We start from the raw sequence: 23,262 nt of genomic DNA, 5'->3' as shown, positions 1-23,262 counted from the left end.
ATGGCGAAAGGAGGAAAGGCATAACCCAGGAAGTGGGACCAGGGTTGGAGAAACGCGTTCACAGCAAGAGCGCCCGGGTCTGGCATCCAACTGAAGTAGTTGGGAAGTTGGAAGGTGAGCCTGCTGGCGAATAGATCCACGTCTATGGGACCCCAAAAGAGGGAGAGGGAATTGAAGACGTTCACGTCGAGTTTCCAGTCCGAGAAGTCTATAAGGAATCTCGAATTCCAGTCTGCTGAAATGTTCGATTTCCCGGGGAGATATTCCGCCCTGAGGGAAATTTTGTGTTCCAGACAGAACATCCAAAGTCTCCTGGCAAGGTTGGAGAGATCCGCAGATCTCGTCCCTCCAAGGCGATTGATATAGGCCACAGCGGAGACGTTGTCCATTTTCAGAACAACGGACCTCCCTTGGATGGAGTGTTTGAAGCTCATAAGAGCGTATAAACCAGCCATCAACTCCAGAAAATTTATGTGTTGGGAGGATTCCGATAGGGTCCAAACCCCACCGGTGTCCTGGTCTCCAAAGCGAGCACCCCAGCCATGAAGACTGGCGTCTGATTCTAGGACAAAATCCGGGGATGAGCCAAAGATAGCTTTGCCGTTCCAGGCATCTAAGTTCTCTAGCCACCAAAAAAGCTCTGTTCTCGCATCCGGATCTAGAGAGACAAGGTCCCCATACCACAGACCTGAATTGAGGGCTTTCCTTTTTATTCTCTGAAGTGCGCGGTAGTTCAGAGGGCCGGGAAAAATGGCCTGGATGGACGAGGAGAGGAGCCCAAGAAGTCTGGCTAGTTCGCGGAGAGTTAAAGACTCTTGTTTCAGAACAGATCTGATCTCCTTCCGGATCTTGGCAATCTTCTTGGCCGGAAGAAGGAGGAGACATTTCGTGGTGTCTAGAGTGAAGCCGAGGAATTCTATAGTCCTGCAGGGAGAGAGCATGGACTTGTCTCTGTTGATGATGAACCCAAGGCTCTCTATCAGGTTCATGGAGGTTTCTAGGTCTCTTAGGAGATCTGAACGGGATTGGGACATGATAAGAATATCGTCCAAGTAAATGATGAGGCGGATACCCCTTTCTCTTAGAATTGTAACGACACACTTCATGATCTTGGTAAAGCACCAAGGGGCAGAAGAGAGGCCGAAGGGAAGAGCTTGGAATTGGTAGAGATGTTCCTTCCAAGCAAATTGAAGGAAGGGTTGATGTTCCTTGTACATGGGAATCGTGAAGTAAGCGTCCTTCAGGTCTAACTTGGCCATCCAGTCCCCTTCCAGAAGGAGATCCCTCAGGAGGTGGATACCCTCCATTTTGAAATGGCGATAAACTAGGAATTTGTTGACTTCTCGAAGGTTTATTACGGGTCTCCAACCCTTGTCCTTTTTTTGAACGAGAAACAGAGTGCTTATGAACCTTGCATCGGACCAAGGAACCTCCACTATTGCGTCTTTTTTGAGCATGGAAGCGATTTCTTCCTCCACGATCTTTTCTTGATCTTCTGAGAGGACAAAGGGGTGGGGTAGGTGTGACTGGAGGGGAATCTGTAAGAAGTCTATCTTGAAGCCCCTGACGGTTTCTAAAACCCATGGGTCTTGGGTAATTGAATCCCAAACATGATAAAACTGTTTTAGCCTGCCCCCTACTATGGGGATAGAAGAAGGAGGAGTAGTACTTACTTGTAGAGTTGGAGGTGTTGGGAGCGCCTTGGCCTCTTGAGCCACGGTTTCTCGGGCCTCTTCCTCTTTGGGGGAAGAAGGGTTGTCTAGGGGGGTAGAAGCCCCTTCCTGTTCCTCTGAAGGATGAGTAGGGTCGTTGGTTGCCTCGGCCGGAAGAGCGACCCCTTCTGCCGGCCTGGCCAAAAAGGTTGGTGTTGAAGACCCGTCTCAGGTTGTTCTGGGCTCTATCAAGGGCAGTAAAGGTGTTTACATATTTGCCAATTTCTTTGATTATGTCCTCTCCGAAAAGGAGGCCTTTGGGGTTCTGGGAGGGTTCTTTCTCCGCCATGTCACCTAATTTGGGGTTGATTTTGTTCAGGATAGATCTCCTCCTCTCAATGTTCAAACCAGAGTTGGCGTTGCCAAGGAGGACGATAGCCCTTTGGCTCCAGCCTCGAACGAGGTCGACGTTCAAGGGGGTAGAGGAGAGGTGGGACTGCTCCGCCATATCTAGGATTCTAACCAAGGGTCCCAGGACGTCCAGGAGTCGGTCTTGGCAGCCCTTGAGGGCCCTCTCCAAGCCTTTTCTGGGGTCACGTCCTAATTTAAATAGGAATTTAATGAGGCTATGGTCTAGGTTTGGAGTTTGGCAGACTCTGTCATCAATGGTAGGTCTGGGGGATTCAGACCTCATTGTGTTTCTGGTGTTTCTATCCAGAAGGTTTCTCAACCAGCGTGCCACAAATTTGGAAACATGATCCTGCGGGAACCATTTAGAGCTGTTGGGGTGAGAAATGTTTAGGGGGGAAAACATTTCCTCCCCAATAGGGTTTAGAATAATATTCTTTGGAGTAGGTTCCGGATCGAAATGGGAGTTGAGATCATGTTGGACCTCATCCAGGTCAAAGACGAACTCGTCTGAGGGGTCTTTGGAGGAGTTGTCATCCAAGGAGGAGGGAGAGGAGTCAAGACCAACATTTGAATTTGTTTGAATAGCACTATTCCAAAGTGTGCCGCGAGGGACACCGTACACATTTGTGCCGCCATGGGCACCGGTCAAAGGAGTGTCCCGAGGGACATCAGGTTCAAGTGGGGCGCGGTGGCCTCCCATCCAAAGTGAGGTGCTAGGACCTCCTATGTTTTGAAAGGCGCTAGGGCCTGTAGTGCTTTCGCAATGTTTGGTCTTTTTGGGTCTCTTACCGTGTAAGGGGAGATCCTGGGGGTCACCTGGTCTTTTAGAGAGCATGACATCTCTGAGGGAGGACATCATGCAAGACTTAATTTCTTGTTGCAGAAATTTTTTAAGCGAATCGTCAATGGGGGCAGGTGAGCTAGCAGTGGCATCATCAGAATCCACGTCAGACATGGTGTGGTGATGAAAGACTATTAACAGGTAAGATAATCGCTCCCCCTATTACTCCTCTTTTTTTTTTTTTTTTTTTAATTGGTTTCTTTTTTTTTTTTTTTTGCAGGTGAAGCCTCAGGCTATTCCCCCTTTTTTTTTTTTTTTTTTTTTGGTAATTAGAAGGTAATTATTTACAGGTAAAGGGGTATAATTATGGTGAACAGCATAGTCAAAAACGAAATAATGGGGAAGTCAAAGTTTAAGGCAACAGCAGGGTATTGTTGAAAAGAAGGGAAGTATTGGGGAATGAAGGGACGCTTAAAGCGTGTTTAGAAATATTCCCAGGTGAGACAGGGAGACGAGCGCAGTGGTCGTAGGTCCCCGGCGGCTGAAGCAGAGCAACTGACAAGCTAAATCAGTCGTGCTCGAGCTCAGCCGCCGGGGGAAAGGAAAGTAGCTTGGCAGGGAAGGCACGCAACGCGGGTGTCGCGAGCGTGCTTTCCTCTAATCCGAAAGTCAGGAAATGGATTAAAATCTCGGGCGAGCCTCTGCCGAATGAAGCGGAGATCCGCGTTTAAGGCGGCGGAAGGGCAGTAAGAAAGACGGTAAAAGGGGAAGCGCGGTCGCGCGTTTTATAGGGGAGAAGGGGGGTGGACAACCATAAATTGGAAGTCCATTAGTAGGGAGGGTGGGATGGGAGGGGGGAAGCCTGCGCCACCCACCACCATTAAGATCTGTGCTGAGGCACAGAGTTAAAGGAAGAACATGGCGAGGATGCCAGAAAACGCTGAAAAAACAGTTTTAAAACGCTGAAAATAGGTCCAAATAGGCATAAAGGTACCTGGGTTATACAATACAATGCAAATAAAGCGACATAGATATATAGAGTAAAGCAAAATACAAGTCTAGGCTTAAAAACAAGGAGCAAGTAATAGTAGTGACTTATCTGCTGGCGAGCCGCTTTTAAAAGAGGCAGATCATCTCCTAGATACATCCTTTGTTATGACTCTAGAACTTTATCCTTTGTGATGTAGTGCGGCTGTGTGAGTTGCTATTAAAGGATAAATGCATAATGTAGCCTCCGGTCTTGTAATGAAATTAAACTAAGCACTAGGGCACTGGGTAGTGCCCCAAACCACGGCACTGTGACTGCTGCTTTTGCAGAAATCTATCGTTCCAATTTTTCATTTTTAATCCTGAAATATACTTGTTTTCATCACTTTTTCTCCACCTTTCGTTTTTTCATTTTATGACACATTGCATCCACTTGTAAGGAAATGCTAATTTTCTGTGTTTCTAATACTCTCAATGGGCCATCCGTGCCTCTTCAATCATGAATACGTACTGGTGCAATTTTCATAAAAAGCAGTTTTATTAAGAGAATTCTGTTAACAAATTTTTTTTACGAATTTGAAATATGAGGATACCATTATTATGCTCTCAGGCTAATCAGGTTGAGGCTTGTCAGTGCGGCATTAATGTTATAGATGACAGACAATTGTTATAGAGGACGTTAAGTTCATTGAAAAAGTGTCTTATTGTACATATATTTATTGTTGTTTCATTCATTTTTCTAGTTACCCCTGACGAAAGGCCCATGGAGGCCTGAAATGCATTGGGATGTTTAATAAAACTGCTTTTTATGAAAATTGCACCAGTACGTATTCTTGATTGAAGAGGCACGGATGGCCCATTGAGAGTATGAGAAACACAGAAAATTAGCATTTCCTTACAAGTGGATGCAATGTGTCATAAAATGAAATAACGAACGTTGGAGAAAAAGTGATGAAAACAAGTATATTTCAGGATTAAAAATGAAAAATTGGAACGATGGATTTCTGCAAAAGCAGCAGTCACAGTGCCGTGGTTTGGGGCACTACCCAGTGCCCTAGTGCTTAGTTTAATTGTTTCTACGTGCCACAGGGGCAGGGCACGTCACCATTGAGCACGATTGGTTGATTTAAACTTAAACATGAACATATGATGAACAGTTTAAAAATCGGAGTGCAACCTATCCATTGACAATAATTATTACGAACTGCCTCAACTAGGTTTGCACCCACAAAAACATGGAACATAAAAGATTTACCCAGAAATGGCACCTTCAACATCCACGAATAAGGCGGAACACCAGACTTCATGAAGCATGTTGATATTGGGAAGCGCCGGCAGCAAACTAGATATGAAGCATTTATAAAGGACTATGGACTCGTTTTTGCCGTTTTTGATATTTTTGGAATGCTATGATCCTGTTTAAAGAGAATGGGTTCTCAAACTGAAGAGATTTGTTATAGAACTCGAGTATTCTGGGAGTAGTAGTGCGTGCTATTGACTACAATATACAAACAATGCCAGGTGTGAGTCGTGAAGTTAATGGGAGGTATAGCCCAGGTATAGGAGGAGGGGCTTGTGCTGCTTAAGTAGCATGGGGAGTGTTGTGAACTAAGACTGCTTTGTCTAAAGGAAGGGAGAAGACCGGAACTATTTTCAGCAGGTATGCGAGGGTTTCATGTAGGACGCTAAACAACAGAGTGAACGGATTTCTAGAATTTTACTGTAGATGTCATTTGCAGCAAGGACGAGTAAGCTTAATAAAGCGGGTGTGGAGTTAAAAAGAAATGAAGCATTTTTTACACGAATAGGGTGCAAGATATACTAACGTAACGGAAGGAAGCTCGTTGTGTTTGATAGTGGGGATTGATAGTGGGTGGATAGAGGAAGCATGTTGAAGCATAAAGAATGAAGGGGAACGTAGTTCGGGAGGAGATGTATGTATACGAACAGGGTACACTGATGAGGGAAAGGGAATGTGGTTAAACGCGCAGGCATTGGGAAAAGATTTTAATAATAATTGGTAAAAAAGAGAATTCTGTTAACGAAATTTTTTAACGAATTTGAAATATGAGGATACCATTATTATGCTCTCAGGCTAATCAGGTTGAGGATTGTCAGTGCGGCATTAATGTTATAGATGACAGACAATTGTTATAGAGGACGTTAAGTTCATTGAAAAAGTGTCATATTGTACATATATTTATTGTTGTTTCATTCATTTTTCTAGTTACCCCTGACGAAAGGCCCATGGAGGCCTGAAATGCATTGGGATGTTTAATAAAACTGCTTTTTATGAAAATTGCACCAGTACGTATTCTTGATTAAAGAGGCATGGATGGCCCATTGAGGGTATGAGAAACACAGAAAATTAGCATTTCCTTACAAGTGGATGCAATGTGTCATAAAATGAAAAAAACGAACGTTGGAGAAAAAGTGATGAAAACAAGTATATTTCAGGATTAAAAATGAAAAATTGGAACGATAGATTTCTGCAAAAGCAGCAGTCACAGTGCCGTGGTTTGGGGCACTACCCAGTGCCCTAGTGCTTAGTTCTTTTGCAGATTGAACCTTATGGGAAAATACTGGGGCACCTTTAACAGGGACATGCTTTATTAACTTCAGGTAGATGGAAAAAATGAAATGTTGCTTGCATACTTGGTGCACGAGTTTGCGCACACTTGTGAAGCATACGTGAATATAAGTTAAGGTAAATGTGAGGCTTCCTGCTGTTGGTGAAGTTGCGTACATCACAGGGCGGCAGATCAAGAGACTGGGAATGACACATCCCTTGACTCCCTCCTTCCTCCCGCTCTCTAACTGTTCCTCTCCCGTTGTTTGTCAAAAGAAGGTAACAGAGGCCCATCTACCGTAAAAAATAGCACTTAGACCTTCACTGGCCTGTTGGTAGTATCTGTACGACACAGAGAAAGTCAAAATCGCTTTCAATGGGACTCGAGTGCAGTGTGTCATGTTGCAAGGACTACATGGTCTTGTGACTAAGGTACACCGATGAATTAGGGTTCAATGTAGGCTCAGGAAATATTAAAAAAACTGCATTCTGTAAAATTAAATTTGTTGGAAAATACTTGGGGGGCGGGGAGCTTTAACAGGAACATGCTTTATTAACTTTAGGGGGATGAAACAAATAAAATGTTGCCTGCATACTTAGTGCACAGGTTTGCTCATACTGGTGAAGCACATGTAAATATAAGTTAAGGTATTTGTCAGGCTTCCTGCAGGTGCTGAAGCTGCCTACATTACAGGGGCGGCAGATAGAGAGAGAGACTGGGAATGACATGTGCCTTGACCTCCCCCTCCTTCCTCTTGCTCTCTAACAGTTCCTCTTTCCTCATTTGTAAAAGGAAGGTAACAGGGGGTGCGTGGCTTGCGGCCGAAGAGCATGGCCGCAGCATAGAGAGGCTCCGGGCTCCCAATTCAGGGCCCAGTCAACCCGTTTATTTATCCGCGACCTCATTAGCCCCAGAACTCACGGGAACACGGCGGAAGGTGAACGGCACCGTCCGAGGCCGATTACAGTGGCCCATAATCTTTCCAGCGGCCGTGGCGGAGAGTGGAGATCTGAGGCCTAACAGTGAGCAGCAGCCGAGACCCACAGTGGTGAAAGTGCCCGGTAACAGAAGCCTGAGTGCCGGATCGGAGGGGTGCGGTGGTGCCGGTGGTCGGGGAGCTCTCCCCCCCTAACTATCCTCGTGGGAGTGGTGAGTGAAGGCGACATACAACGGGCCCAGAAGCCCAGCACAGAGCCTGGTGAAGTCCCTTTGGGGGCGTTTACATGTGAATAGTTTAGCGGTCAGGGCGAGGACTGAGAAGGACCCCCCAACCGCCATTATGGGATAGAGAGCGCTATAGACCACGCGCTTTCCACTACTGCGTTGCGGCTGGCTTTGAGGTGGTGGGGGACGCGCTGAACATCGGACCTGGAGGAAGCGGCCGTGCCGGAGGACGGAGCGCTCCCCCCCTCTTCGTCCTAGGGGTGGCGGCGGGAAGCAAACTATCGAGGAGCGGCCTGGCCGGCAAGGATAAGCATTGGTGGCATTTTCGCAATGGAGCCGGAGCAGGAACCATAATTGATCAGAGCGACGACCTGATGGACCCCCCGACTGCCATTTTGTGCCAGTGAGTAACCGCCCGCAGCCCTGAACAGGGCACTTGCTTTGGCGGGGGCGCCTGGGGAAGGTTAGGTAGAGGGGTTAAAGCCTCCTACATGCTCTCACAGCACGACCTCACAGCATAGATTGTAATCATCGCTGGGCTGCTATTTTGCTCCCCTGGGGCGCTGCTCCATTCTGAAGGATCGTTTATTATATCTACTTGGCCCAGGGACACGTACTGTTTTAAATGCTCTCTCGACCGGACACCCACCTGACCCACTGCGGGGTCACAACTTTGTGGACCACCAGACTCCCTAAGACATTTGCAATCTCCCCCTCCACTGGATTGGGGCATTTTCGGGTTTACTGATTTGAAGGAATACAGTGAACTATCCTGTGGGCACCTGTTGTTGGGGTCCTGCTCCACGTGCACTCCTCCCCTCTACTGCCACCATGAGCGGCAGGAACTCAAAGGGGGCCAAACAGGTAAAGCTGGACAAATTTGCATTCACCAAGTCGCAGGGTGAAGCGCAGGACAAGGAAGTCCCTTCCTCGGCAGGGGCGGCGGGGGGAGCCACGCAGGTCACCCTGCAGGATATTATGGCAACATTAAATAAGATAGATTCCAGAATTGGGACTCTCGCTATTGACCTGGCATTAATCAGAGCTGATTTCAACAAAATGTCCGCCAAAATTTCGGACATCGAGACTACAACGGAAGCCCTCTCCTAAGACACTTCCACTCTCAAGAAACAAGTGCATCAGCTGGAGGAGGATAATAAGTTTCTAAAGGCCCGCCATGAGGATCAGGAAGGGCGCTCGAGGCTGAATAACATTCGCCTAATTGGCGTGCCGGAGGGGACAGGGGGACCGGCCCTAGACCTTTTTGTGGAGGACCTGGTGACGACTCACCTCCAACCACGAGGATTATCCACCTTTTTTTCTGTTGAATGGGCACATCAAGTCCCGGGGGCAGGCCGAAACCTGGGGCACTCCCGCGCCCTATCCTGGCACGCATATTTATTTTCGGGACCGGGATGCAATCTTACAAGCGGCCCGGAAGGCCCCGCCGATCCGCATTGACAATGCAGGTTTCACGATCTACCCGGACTAAACTGCGGCAGTCACGAAACAGCACAGGGGATTCCTTGATGTGAAGAGGGCCCTTCGAGAGCGTGAGATAAAATACTCTATGCTATTTCCAGCCAAGTTGAGAGTGGAGGATGAGGGAAAAGTGTGGTTCTTTCCCACGCCTGAGGAGGCACAAGACTGGCTGGAGTGATGGCGTAATGTACCGAGGCAGGGTCGCACTGTTCATCGCGACCCGCGACAAAACGATCGGCAGGATGACGTGGAACAAGAATGAATGCAGGTCCCTAAACTCTGGCAAGCTGAGGATGAGGGGCCGACATTGTGGCCCCATGAGGGAACTGAGCTTTGCTTTTCCGGGACTGGGCCCGCTTTGGTAACGTTATATGGTAGGATATGAAGATGTATAGCTGCAGTCTTGCTGAGAAGCTACTCTAAGGTATTTTTTTGCTACGTTTTGTGGGGATGTCCTGCTGGGATACTGTCTAAAGCGATACAAAAGGCGATGATGGACGGAGCGTTTGAGCAAATCAAACACTCACCCCCAGACAACTGATCTGGATTTAATCCATCACCATTCTTTAGCTCACTCAGCCACCCCAGTTCAGACATGGCTATATGCAAATCAGTCTGACCCTGTGCCTCATGGAACAGTCCAGCCCGAACTGCCAAGCCATGTCTTCCCTGGACCGGAAACAAGAATCCGAAACCGGTGGGGTTTCGGATTCATAATCCTCATCAGCCAGGCTATCTTGAATCCAGTGGCCAAGTGAGCAAGGGACTCATGTCTGAGCATACCCTGCCACACTTATGGCGAACAAAGCGATACAAAAGGCGATGATGGACGGAGCGTTTGAGCAAATCAAACACTCACCCCCAGTCAACTGATCTGACATTAAAAGACTACTCCCTTTTGAGTTCTCTCTAGTGACATTCGACATGGGCTTTGGGTCATTGACAATGTCGGAGTAAAGGGCATTGTTGGGGGCAGGAGCAGTTTTCTCACTTTCTCACTCCCCCATCGTTGAAGAGTGGGAATAGGTACTAAGCACTCTGCTTTGTTGGGGTGGCGGGTTGTTGTAATTCCGTCAAGCAGGGAGGCAGGGTGCGGGGTGGGTGGGATAGGGTGGTTTCTGCGAATTGTTCAAAGTTTTAATGTTTTATGTTCAGGGCAAAGATTGAAGGACAATGTGCATGGTATTATTGTAAGGGTGCGCTGCATTGGGGTTGGTTTGCAACAATATACTACTCATGGCGGTGGAGACAGTGTTGGCATGCTCTAGAATTGGTACTGATGCCCCCTCTACGACCCCAATGTCTCCCTTGACGTTACTTACCTGGAATGTGCATGGCCTGGGGGATAGGCTCAAAAAAGGGCTAGTGCTACAATACGTGAGGCGCAGCCTGCCGGCGGTGGCCTTATTACAAGAAACACACCTGCTGGGTTCAACATGTAAAGCTATGGATCGTTGGGGATACAAAATGGTAGCGCATTCTGAGTTCTCATCGGGCTCTAGAGGAGTGGACATTCTTGTTCGTATGCAATTTCCACTGATCATACATCACACTTGGACGGATACTCAGGGACGGTTTGCGGCCATATCATGCCAATGGGAAGGGAAGAGATTTAATATTGTGTCAGTATACATCCACCCTGCCCTCCTCTCTGTGGCCTTTCCGGCGCTTAGCACATTCCTACTGGGCCCAATAGGTGCGGGTGATTCCCGTATGACTGGGTTCCTTGGTGCTTTGGGTCTCATAGATGCTTGGAGATATAGACACCCCACGGAGCGACACTACACTTTTCAATCATGAGTACATAATAGCCTCTCCCATATAGACTACTTCCTCCTCTTTGCTGACAGCCTGCCCCACTTGATTGATGTTGAGATATGTCCTCGTGGCATATCTGACCACTCGCCCGTTTCCCTGACCTATACAGTGCACATTAAGGTGAGAAAGCGAGTTTTCCCTATTGCCCCAGGTTACCTGCAGGCCCCAAAGATCCGCAAGGATATAGTTATGGCTACAAAGCAATATTTTCAAGAAAATGTGAACTCTGTACAGTCCCCTAGATTCTTATGGGAAGCATACAAGGCTGTGGTGAGAGGGCAGGCAATTGCCTCAATAACGGGCCATAGGCATGCGGTAAGAGGCGAGTTGGATGTACTTGAGGCTGAACTGGCCGAACTTCAGGCACAACATGAACGGAACCCCTCTCAGGAGATGGCGCACCACCTACGTCTTAAACAGTGCACACTTCGAGAATACCAAGGCGAACAGGTTAAATTGCAGCTCCAGGCTATACAGCATACTGTCTATGAGCTAGGAGACAAGGCGGGCAGGCTCTTGGCGTGGTTAGACAGGAGTGAAAGAGTGCAGAGAACAATAGCTCAACTCGGCACATCGAATGGCACACATGTTACCGCCCACGAAGAGATAGTAGACACCTTGGCTGAATATTTTGAACAGGTTTACACCTCTAACTCCCACATGACAACGGAGGAGGCGCAAACTTATATTAAAGATATCCAAATGCCGGCTCTGTCAGATGACGTGGCCCTATCTCTAGAGGCTGACTACACAACAGATGAAATCCTGTCTGCCATCCACTCTTTGCAGTCTGGAAAAGCTACGGGGCCCAATGGGATCCCCATTGAACTTTATAAATGCACATGTGACTTAACAGCCCCACATCTCCTGACAATGTTTCTAAATAGCTTGGAGGCCGGGGAACTGCTGCGTGACCAACGAATGGCTACTATAGTTGCAGTGCCAAAACCGGGCAAGCAACCTAGATGAATGTTCATCGTACCGTCCAATATCCTTGCTCGACGCCGAAGCTAAGATTCTGGCTAAAATGATTGCCGTCCGATTAACCCCAAATCTCGAGACTCTGATCCACCCGGACCGGTCCGGGATTATGCCCAATAGGAACACCACACTTAACCTGCGGAGGGTACACGCAGTAGTGGCGCACATGCCGTGTCTTCAGGAGCCCGCCGTCATCCTTTCTTTAGATGCTCGAATGGCATTTGATATGGTGGAATGGCCCTATTTGTTCGCGGTCCTCAGGCATCTAGGCTTTGGTCCCAAATTTTGTGCATGGGTGAAATTGTTATACTCACATCCCCTGGCACACGTAGTAGCCAACGGCCATATTTCTAGGGACTTCTCGTTGAGTCGTGGCATGTGCCTGGGCTGCCCATTGTCTCCTTTGCTCTTTGCGTTGGCATTAGAGCCATTGGCGGCCTGAATTCGATGGGACCCCATGATTAGGGGACTACACTGGACTGCAACATGGGAGGACCGCATCTCTCCATATGCGGATGACGTCCTTTTATACTTCACTTCCCCCAGAAGGTCTATCATAATGCTCTTGAATATTTGCAAAATTTTTGGATGGGCATCCGGCTATAACATCAATTGATCCAAGTCTGTCTTATTCATTCTTAAAGGCCCGCCCTCGCTACTTCCGGCAGATTGCCCCCTAAAAATTCCGGAAGAGTCCTTTAAATATCTGGGTGTGTGGGTGACACCCAATCCGAGTGCCTTCCTCCTTAAAAATTTGGAGCCCCCCCTCGACCGGTTCCGAAGTGATGTGAAACACTGGCATAACCTGTCCCTGACCCAAGGCGGCCCTTTATAAAATGATGACACTTCCCCGACTGTTGTATGTATTGGAAAACACTCCATTTCCGGTCCCCATAAAGTATTTTAAAATTATAGATGCGTTAGTCTCGGGCCTGGTCTGGGGTAATAAGCCGTACAAAAGGCGGGTAGTGATGGACGGAGCATCTGAATCAATCAAACACTCACACCCAGTCAACAGATCTGGGTTTAATCCATCACCGTTCTTTAGCCCACTCTGCCACCCCAGTTCAGACATGGCCATATGCAAATCAGTCTGACTCTGTGTCTCATGGGAGCAGTCCAGCCCGAACTGCCGAGCCATGCCTTCCCTGGACCAGAAACAAGCTTCCGAGGACCGGTTTCTGGCCTTTCAGCCGTCTTCAGCCCGGCTTGCTTGAATCCAGTGGCAAAGTGAGCAAGGGACTCACATCTGAGCATACCCTGCCAACTTATGGCGAACAAAGTGGTACAAAAGGGGGTGGTGATGGACGGAGCATCTGAACCAATCAAACACTCACACCCAGTCAACAGATCTGGGTTTAATCCATCACCGTTCTTTAGCCCACTCTGCCACCCCAGTTCAGACATGGCCATATGGAAATGAGTCTGACCCTGTGCCGCATGGGAACAGTCCAGATGGGCCCAAGCCATAGTAACATGTATTTTCACACTAGTTATGTATCGGAAGATACTATACCTATGAAACACAGGTATAGATCTATTTGTATGTTTCTTTTAAGTATGATGCCACGAGAAAAAGGCAGAGGGAGATGCATGTATGCTTTCAGTAACATGGTGAGACTTTAAACTGTAACATGTTAAGGGTTTCTGGTTTACATTTGGGTAGGCCCAACATCTAACAATGTTGGGCCTACCCATTGTTGGGTACCCAATGTTGGGCCTAAAAACCAGAAAACTTTACATGTTTCTGAGTAGTGAAGATGCAACAGGCGAATGTGGTTAAAGACATGGCCGCAAAGGAATTAGTGTTTATGGTACTTTCTATGAGTGTTTAGGAAGGAATTTTTGAAGTACGCACTATGTATTTAAGTGGAATGAGGAGTGTTTGATATTTGAAATCAAGAAAATAGTAATGCAAATTATATCTTGGTAGTTAATATCAGTAATTATATGTAATTATTTTAAAATATTGAACAGATATAACAAACTATTGAAACTGTTCTTTGTTTTTCAAATTGTTTTGTTTAGATCACAAATTTAAGATGCCAAGAAAAGATGAAAAGAAAAGGAAACAAAAAAAAGAGATCTACCTAAAGAAAAGTAAAAAAAACTGTGTTACAACAAATGAGAATGTTACTAAGGATGATGTTTGTTTAGGTAAGAGCACTAAACATTTTCTTAAAAGAGTTGTGGAGAAACTACATGAAGAGAATAGGAATGAAAGGATAAAGAAGAGTTTTTCAACTAAGGAGAAGAAGAATGATGAAATATTGTACGCGATTGATGCCTTAAATGGTGCTTCTGCTCCTGGCCTAGACGGCTTCACAGGTGTTTTTTAAAATAAACAATACAAAGATTTGCTAGCCCCTAAGCTCTTGGAAGTCTATCAGGAATCATTGGAGTGGAACCAATTGCTACCCACATTGAGGGAGGTGGTGATAATATTATTACCCAAGCCCCGCAAGGACCATTTGCATAGCAGATCGTATCGTCCGCTATCGCTATTAAATTTTGATTATAAAATTCTGTCCAAGACAATCTCAGTGCGCTTGGCCCTACTGCTGGACAAGATAATCTCCCCAGTCCAGTCGGGGTTTGTTTCCCCAGATCAACCCCCCTAAACTTACGTTCCCTATTCGCAGTCTTGCACCGCATAAATCCGTCTACTTCGGCAGCAGCAGTGCTGCTTGATGCGGAAAAAGCATTCGTCTAGTTGGAATGGCCATTTATATGGACGGTTATGCACAGATTAGGCATGCCCTTTGGTTTCATAAATGTTACTGCACCACTATATTCGGCACCCACTGCTAGATTTCGCTTAAACAGTACGATCTCTCACTCATTTACGCCCTCCCCTGATGCGAGACAGGGATGCCCTCTGTCTCCAATACTATTTATTTTGGCAATGAACCCGCTCGTTTGACATTTTCAGGAGCGCCACCTCCACAGAGGGCTCCAATTTAACACGGGACCGCTATTGGTGTCACTCTATGTGGACGACGTTATATTGTATGTAAGGGACCCTCAAAATAACTTGGCCCCCTTGATCAGAGAGATAATTAGGTTTGGCAGCCACTCTGGCCTCAGTATAAATTGGCACAAATCGGTTATATTCCCCCTTACCTCTGGCAGCAGGTGGAGAGATGGCTTCGCCTTCCATTTTCTATAGCAGGGAGAATAGCATTGATTAAAATGATTGTCCTTCCCAAATTCTTGTACCTATTTAACAATCTTCCCATCCCGCTGCCGAACTGTTTCTTCAAATCACTTAGCACGCACCTTATAAGGCTGATCTGGGGGGGGGTAGGCGTCCTGAAGTCCGCTGGGAGGTCATGGCCCTGCCATATCATACCATACCATATTTCAGTTATACTTTCTGATTGCACAATGCAGCTATGCACATACTTGGATCCACCCAGATGCCAGGATCCCCTATCTCAGGCCCGAAGCAGATATGGTTATGTCAGACACCTTTTTAAACATAGTACTGCCACTTGGATATCCCCGCAACCCTCTAGACATCCAAATAGTCTCTACCACCAGTTGGGTGTGGCAAAAACTGCTTTGGTTGCTGGGATATCTGACTATGTATGCCCCGAGTTTACCTCTTCCAAATCAACGCTGGATACCGATAACTGGAAAAAAAAGGTAGTACAGCGCACAATTGCTAGGTATGATGTGACCAAAATAGGAGACCTTTTCATTGAGGGTCAAATTGTCTCGGTTTTGGACGGGGATAGATATCTAGAGGCATCATTTATGGACACATTTGTACTAACCTGTATGAGGGCGGACATAAAAGCTAAGATTCCTGGCTTTCCGATTGAGCCGGATACATTCACCCCTCTGTCCCTCACCATTGAGAACAACACAGGGGAACACTTGGTTTCTAAACTGTACAGGGCCTGTGCGGAGACAATCCCAGTTCATGATACCAAAATACGGACTGTGTGGGAGGCGGGCCTGGGTCATCCTTTAACAGATGAGCAGTGGGCTGCATGTTGTATGCAAACTAAGGAGATGTCATTGAACAGTCGACACAAGCCTATTCATTTTAAATTTTTACGCCTCATTTACATCATGCCCGAGATGTCCCACAAAAGAGACCCAGACAGGCCCCACTACTGTCTTAAATGAAGGCCCAGCATGCAGACTTTGCACATCTAGCTTGGACTTGTCCTACAATCAGTAGTTTCTGGACAGACGTATTTCGTACACTGTGGGACGTAGTTGATTTTGATATAGATCCCACACCGGCCATCTCATTAATGGGATTTGTATACAATATTCCAAAACCAGTCTGGAAGTTTATCGCGTTGGGGATGTTACTGTCAAAAAGGGAGATTGCGCTCAAATGGGGGCTGAAAACAGTTCCGAGGTGGAAGACTTCGCTACGTAGTCTAACACACTGCAATATCAACTATGACTTGTATGCTACCACTCTGCCTAGTTCCTCTTGCCCAAGGGGTATTTGGGGTACGTTTAAACGTTACACAACAGTGTTCCAATTACAATCTGACATGCTGCCGAATAGCAGACTAGTGCCTACTGGCATTGGCCGACTTCTGAAATGATGCATCCTGTATACGCAACTTGGGTTTGTCAAATGGGGAGTTCGCAGATATCCTGTGATGGGGGCTGGTTGGGGTACATGAAGGTACTGGTACAAAAGCGAATGGTTGACTCAAAGCATCGTGAAATGGTAATGATGTTGGATCTAAAGGTGAGCAGCAAAGTGGAAATACTGGACATGTACCAAGTACTAAGATGTTGTGAACAGTGTAAGGTTTTTTTCATGTTGTTTTTGAGCTGGTAATACAATGTGATAAATGCGAAGTTGGTAAATAACGTTTTTTTAAAAAAAAGGAGAAATGGTAAAAATAAAAGGTTTTTGGGAAAACAACACATGTTAAACACAGATAAAAACAATTCCAACAGATTCGACAACGCCTGTTTCGAAGTAGAGTAATTCAGAATTTATTGAAAGACTGTAAAAAATATGAAAGAAGATTACTAGCCTTTAAACAAAAACAGCAGATTGAAACTGTAGTAGATACTGCTTTTAAATTCAAATGAAAAATATTTATTTTAATATTGAAGAGCATAAGATCATTAGATAACACCGTGAAGTTTCTGAAAGACAAAAGTAAAAGAAAAAGACTTATTAATATGAGTAACCTATGTACATTTTTCAGTGGTGAATGGAAACACACTTCTACTAGTGAGCCTTTCTTTAATAAAGAAAGCTACATTCAACAGATTACATTAGCATTCGCAGTTGATACTCGAGGTCAATGTTACAAATTTCGGAATGGTTGTCCCATTCCAAAAGAAGAAATAGTTGTTAAGAGTGCAGAAGTATTAATAGCTGAAGAAGTGCAAGGGAATGGCACAAAAGCTCCTGTAAATAAGTGGGATTGTGGCAGTATTTGCAGTATTCAACAGGAATCTATTCACATAATGTGAAATATTTTATGACACTATGCAAAGAACAGTGTTTAACAGAAGAGTAGGTTGTTACAAGGACTAGATCCATGTAAAGTAAGACAATATACTTAGTTACACGGACATTCCCTTGCTTGTCTTTCACGAAAAGTGTGTAAAAGTACTTTTCCTCACTTAAGAATGTTAGCAGTAAACCATTCAGGAATGCCGAAGTTTGTAAGGAAAGTGTACTATGTAAAAACTCCTGCATTATATTTATGTGAATTGAACAGAGCTCTTTTACATGGTTGTTTATTAGATGTAGAAAAAATGTATGATGAAATTAAGTTTTGTTTTTTTAAGTTCAGAACAAGTGTGTAGAAAGTGATGGCTTGACAACTGCAGATGTTGAAGAATATGGGAAAGACATTAGCACTGATCAGTTTGTATAAGAAATTAGAACGTTTAAGACAGTGTGTACTGAAAAACCAAACTATGTTTGTATTTGTTGTTGACGTACTCATTATAAAAGTCAATCTAGGAATGTTAATTTGTATTTAAAAAGTGAAAAGGAGAACAATAATAGGTGGCACCAATTTGGAGCTTACTTGTTGGTGGAAGGTCGATTTGAGTTGGGTACTGATCAACGTATTTGTAAATATTGTTACAACAAATTATAAGAGAACAAAATGCCAGCTAGAGGAGTACATAACAACTGAGAATTAGTGCCTATTCCAGAGGAACTGGCAGATTTGAATACATATGAGTCAGTTCTTATTCAATCTGTTTATCCATTTCAAGCTATAATTCATATGGAGCCTAAAACAGGTAAACTGCACCCAACAGCCTTATAAAGAGGTTTGAAAGGAAGAGTTGTGTACTTTCCTTTAGATTTCAAGAAAAATATTGAAACTGTATGTGGAGACAGAGAGGAAAATGAGGCACTAGTTATTCTAATAAGCGGTGTACCAACAAAGAGTCGGAAAATATGACAGTTTGTGGATGTTAAAATACTTCAAAAGGCTACGTTATGTCTTGTAGAGAACAATATTTATTATAAAACTGTAAATGTTGATGAACAGAAAATATGTTTAGAAGATGAATTAGAAATTTCAAGTGGTCAAATTGAGAAAGTGGACAAGTCGAGGAGTGAAGAGATTTATGAACATTACACAATATGTTCTCTACATTCAAAAGAACTAATAGGAAACAGCATTGAATTATTTCAAATGAAAAAAGCAAAGGGCACTCCAATGAGTGTATGGGAGAAAAGCTTAGAAGCACATTGTTTCCCACAGCTGTTCCCCACAGGACAAGGTGGACTATTTGATGAGCGACCTGTACGGATTCCAGCTTCAGAATATCAGTCAACAGATTATACTTGAAGGTCTTAGGTTTCGACAGTGCATTCTCTATATATTTCACCTTTTGTATGCAGTGACACATACTTAAAACGGGAGTTCATCAATCACTTTTTTCAGCTGAAGAATTCATGGAGAAAGTTTAACGAACAGATGAAATTATAGAAGCACAATTAATTAAATTGATGGAATGTCAATGTGGATTTAATGAGTATTGGGTTCGTCATCATGGTGAACTAAGTGTATGTTAAGAAATTTAGGTTCACCAACATGGTTTGTAACACTAAGCTGTGCTGAGTATGCATTGGAAGATGTACTTGAATTTCTACGAGAAGCAAATTCCAATATAAAAAAAATTTAAATGAAGACACCTGGATGACTGTGTTCATTAGATCCTGTAAATGTGTGCAGGTATTGTAATCATAGATTTCAAACTATTATGGAGTGTATCTGCAATAAAAATAATTGTCCTCTTGGAGAAGTTATTGATTTTTTTGGGCAAAAAGAGTATCAAGTGAGAGGTGCTCCACATATACACATATACACATGCTATTATGGATAAAGAATACTCCGATATTTGGAACGGATACTGATGAAACAGTATTGTCTTTCGTTCACAACAGTGAGATTCGAAGAGAAAGAAGAGAAAAAAGCTTGAGACAACAAGTTTTACATTTCCAAAGTCACTGTTGTGGAAAGTACTATAGACGAAAGTACAAGTCTAAAGAGAAATTGTATACTAAGTGTCGGTTTGGATTCCCACGTCCAGTAATTTTTAAAGGAAGAGTACATTCTTTTTTATCTGCTGTAAGGCATACAAAAACTCGGAAATCTCCAAAGAATACGTACAACTTAAAAAGAACAGAACAGTAACTCGGAAATCTCCAAAGAATATGTACAACTTAAAAAGAACAGAACAGTCAAAGTATATTAATGACTATAATCCAGTTATTTTGAAAATGTGGAATGCAAACATGGACATCAATATGTTGCAGATAACTCAATTGCCGTTGCACGCCATAAACATCATATATAACAAAATCAGAAAAGACAGAGATGAAACAAATGTGGAAAGAAATTTCACAAGAGAAGAGCCTTAGAAAAAATTATACAGCTTTAGCTTGAAAAAGCTTTCTCACAGAGAAATTGGATCCTATGAATGTTCAAATCGCTTTTACTCTTTGCAGTTTATATTCAAAGTCACGAGGTATCATTTGGGAAAGTTTAGGTCTTGCCTGCACCCAAAATAGAGTAAAGAGAGGACATCACGAAATCCTGTACCTGCCGTGAGGGGAACGTCTAGCATCATCTTTTCCGTCCTTGTGCCACACGCCCGGGACCTTAGACCTCGCATTGCCACAATTGCCAGCGCGGCCGCGAGGACAACAGCGGACCCAGGACTACAGCTCCCAGAGTGCTTTGCGGGGGCGCAGAAGCTGTGACGCTGCGAGAGGGCGCCGCAGGCCTTCAAAACCGACCCGGCACTCCCGCAGCGCGGGACACGTGCGGGCGTGCCCAGGCAAAGCCCGGGCCAAGGGCGGGCCTGTCTGCACCTGTCCTAGCCCGAAGGAGACTGGGCTGGGCCACCCCCCTGACTTCTGCCATCTGGAGAAGCGATTATAAGGTACTGTAGCCATCGAATCTATATCAGGCATTGACAGCTTTTCTATAACCAAATATTTGGTCTTCTGGCATTCCTATCAGCACTAACATATAATGTCTAAGCGTAAGGGAGCGGTGGGCACTCTGGACGCCTTTATTGTTAGGGTCGAGAGCTTACTCACACATGAGATCGAGCTCACTGAAAGACGGCTGTCGTTAGATTTTCTAACTGCTGATAGGCGAGCATCCTTGGATGCGCTAAATCAGGGAGATATTCTTCACCATCGCCTTTCTATTACTCCTGATTTGCAGACTTTGCCTGAGGATGTGCCCTTACAGTCGCCATTATTGCTGATGTCTGAATCCCCCCCCTATTGGCTCACCTATTGGCCACAGAATTACAACCCGGGCGCATGCCTCTAACACTGCGACCCGGAACAAATCTTTAGAACCTGCGGCCAAACGGAAACGGGTTGGCCCATACAAATCCAAACCCAAAATTGTCTCTAAAACTCTAAGAAACACGGCCTCCCCCACATACATAGCGACCACTTGCTCCATGGGCACCCAGACTGATGAAGCCCTATTTTTACCAAATAAGGATTATTTTATGGACGCTATGGAGTCTAGCATGAGAACTATGATGAGCTATACCAAGGCACTGTTTGAGAAGAACCTTAGTACTTTGCAAGACAAATTGGATTGCTTGGAACGCTTGGTCAGCAGGGAATGCCCCTTAGAGAGTCTTAGAGGCTGTCTCCCGATTCCATCTGTTAACCCCACTATGGAGGTCAACCATTGTTCTACTTGCTCTAAAACCCAGGGCCCTTCAGTTTTACACCACCCACCCTCCACTGAATCTATCGCTGAGGCCCGCACTGTGAAGTCCCAAACTAGGCACCCCAAGTCTATGACTTCTGTTAGCCATTCTGTTGATATCACTGGGTGTACGGACTTTCCAGTTAATGCTAGATTGGTGACTTACAATGGTTTCCCAAGCTCTGATGTTTTGAATCTTCCTCCAGCCTCTTGTCCCTATGTTTTGATCTTGGCAGGTGTCCCTTGTTTGAAAAGCAATGTGAAGGAGACATGGGTAGAGTTGTGGAATAAGTGCGTGGATTGGCTTAAGAAATACAAAGGTTTTAATCCTTCTAATCTACACGATATTTTAATGGTGCGCAGAGTGGGGTGGGTTGGCCAATCCTCAAAAAATATTACGAGAGACTGCAATGGCATTAATTTTCGTAGTCCTTACTTGGTTCGCAAAATCTTGTCATCTAAGGAACACACATTTATTGCACATACTGACATAGGCACACTCCCCTTGGGTTATTTTTATAAACCTTTGGCATTCTCCCACCTCAATGCGCCTGTAGTTGTACCCTTAGCTAATCACTTTTCTGCTCTGTCAGATCTGGATATTCCTGACTGACAATCAAATCCACACAATAATAATGCTCAATCGTCAGTAAATATGAGTGACTCTCCTTCTTCATCCCAATTGTCGGAAATTGCTAGAGATCCTCCTTTTTTATCCCTTTCGATTTGTCATGAAGTTCAAGTTCCACATAAAAGTAGAGTAGCACCTACTGATTTTATTGTCTTGTCCTGGAACATAGCAGGCCTAGAGTCAAGGCTAGGAGATCCAGAGTGGCTCAGTTTAATAAACCAGCAGGACATTGTATTGTTCCAGGAGACCTGGGCCTCTAAGGACCTGTTTCTCAATGGGTTCCACTGCTTTAATTCTCTAGCAGTTAAACCAAGCATGGGACGCCCATCTGGGGTCTCTCCACTTGGATCAATATTGCCGCGGGCGGGAGCTTTGAGTATATCCCTAGAGATAACTCACATTTCCAAGTTATATTTTTTAAAAGGAAAGTCTCTTTTTTCCTGATTAACTTTTATAATAATGATTTTACTACAACCCCAAATAGGAATTTTATAGCTTTATTTTCTTTTATTACCCACTTGGAAGCTAGACAAGACTATGAGAAAGCTGATGGCATTTTATTGGGCGGGGACTTTAATGCTAGGCTTCATACTGCCCAACCCTGCACCAGGAGTAATGGGGAAGGAACCTCCCTCCAAAGGGGTCTTGAGCTGCGCTCGCACCTGAGTTTTCATAACCTGGTAAATGCCACGGATAGAGTAGCCAAATCCTCATTGAATGTCCAGCTCACGCCTACCTTTAGAGGCAGGGGGTGCTCGTCCACCATAGACTACTTTTTTATTTCCCCCCACCTTATTGATCGCCTAATTGAGGGCACTGTTATCTCAATAAGCGAGGGCGATCACAATCCTATCAAGGTCACTATGAGATTGGATTCATGGCCGATCCTAGAAAGGGAGTGCGGTGCTAGAAATCTATCGCCCTCAACTGACAATCTCAGACTCAGATGGCGGGGTATTAATATAAAGGAGATGTTTGGTGTCCTAGTAAGAGATAACTTATGCCTCTTTAATTCCTGCTTGTCTGATATTGCCCCACACCCCGAGGCTGTTTGTGAGTTTGGTAGGATTTGTTCAGCTTCTAAATCCTTGTTGTCAGTACCTCATAGGGAACCCAAAGCTGAACCAAGATGGTTCAATTCTGACTGTTCTACTGCCAATAAGGAATTACGCAGGGCACTGTCGTCCAAACCTACTTGTCCTCTTGCTGTGAGAGAAGCAAGAAAAAGGTACAAGGCAATAACCAATAAGAGGAAAAACAACATCCTCGAAGAACGCTGGGTTGCATTAGCCAGAGCAGCTGATCTAAAAAAGGGTGTTGACTTCTGGGCTGCTGTTAAGGACCTTCGAAGTTCTAGTCAATTCCTGGCCCCGATTAGCTGCACCATCACAGGAGAAGCAAGGGTGGATCATTTTGCTACCATCTACGCTGCACCTACTTCTGATCTAGCCCCAGTGTTCTTCTACAATCCTCCGAGGGTTGATATAACCTTATCAGAGGTAGAGGATGGCATCACCCAAAGTGCAGGGAATAAGGCACCGGGCCCTGATGGCCTACCCATTGACATCATTAAATCAAA

General features: G+C 45.0%; 1 long non-coding RNA gene across 1 annotated transcript; it reads left to right on the top strand.

The window, feature by feature from the left end:
* Nucleotides 1-5,457: 5,457 nt before the first annotated feature.
* LOC144824882 (uncharacterized) lies at nt 5,458-14,000 on the top strand. The gene is made up of 3 exons (XR_013609161.1): nt 5,458-5,491; nt 6,059-6,180; nt 13,875-14,000. It is a non-coding gene; the product is annotated as an uncharacterized LOC144824882 (long non-coding RNA).
* Nucleotides 14,001-23,262: the final 9,262 nt, after the last annotated feature.

This window comes from Lissotriton helveticus, chromosome 3_1 (assembly GCF_964261635.1).
Source record: "Lissotriton helveticus chromosome 3_1, aLisHel1.1, whole genome shotgun sequence".
Taxonomy (NCBI): Eukaryota; Metazoa; Chordata; class Amphibia; order Caudata; family Salamandridae; genus Lissotriton; species Lissotriton helveticus.
The sequence above is the reverse complement of the archived record's forward strand: the minus strand, read 5'-3'. Positions and strand labels throughout refer to the sequence as shown.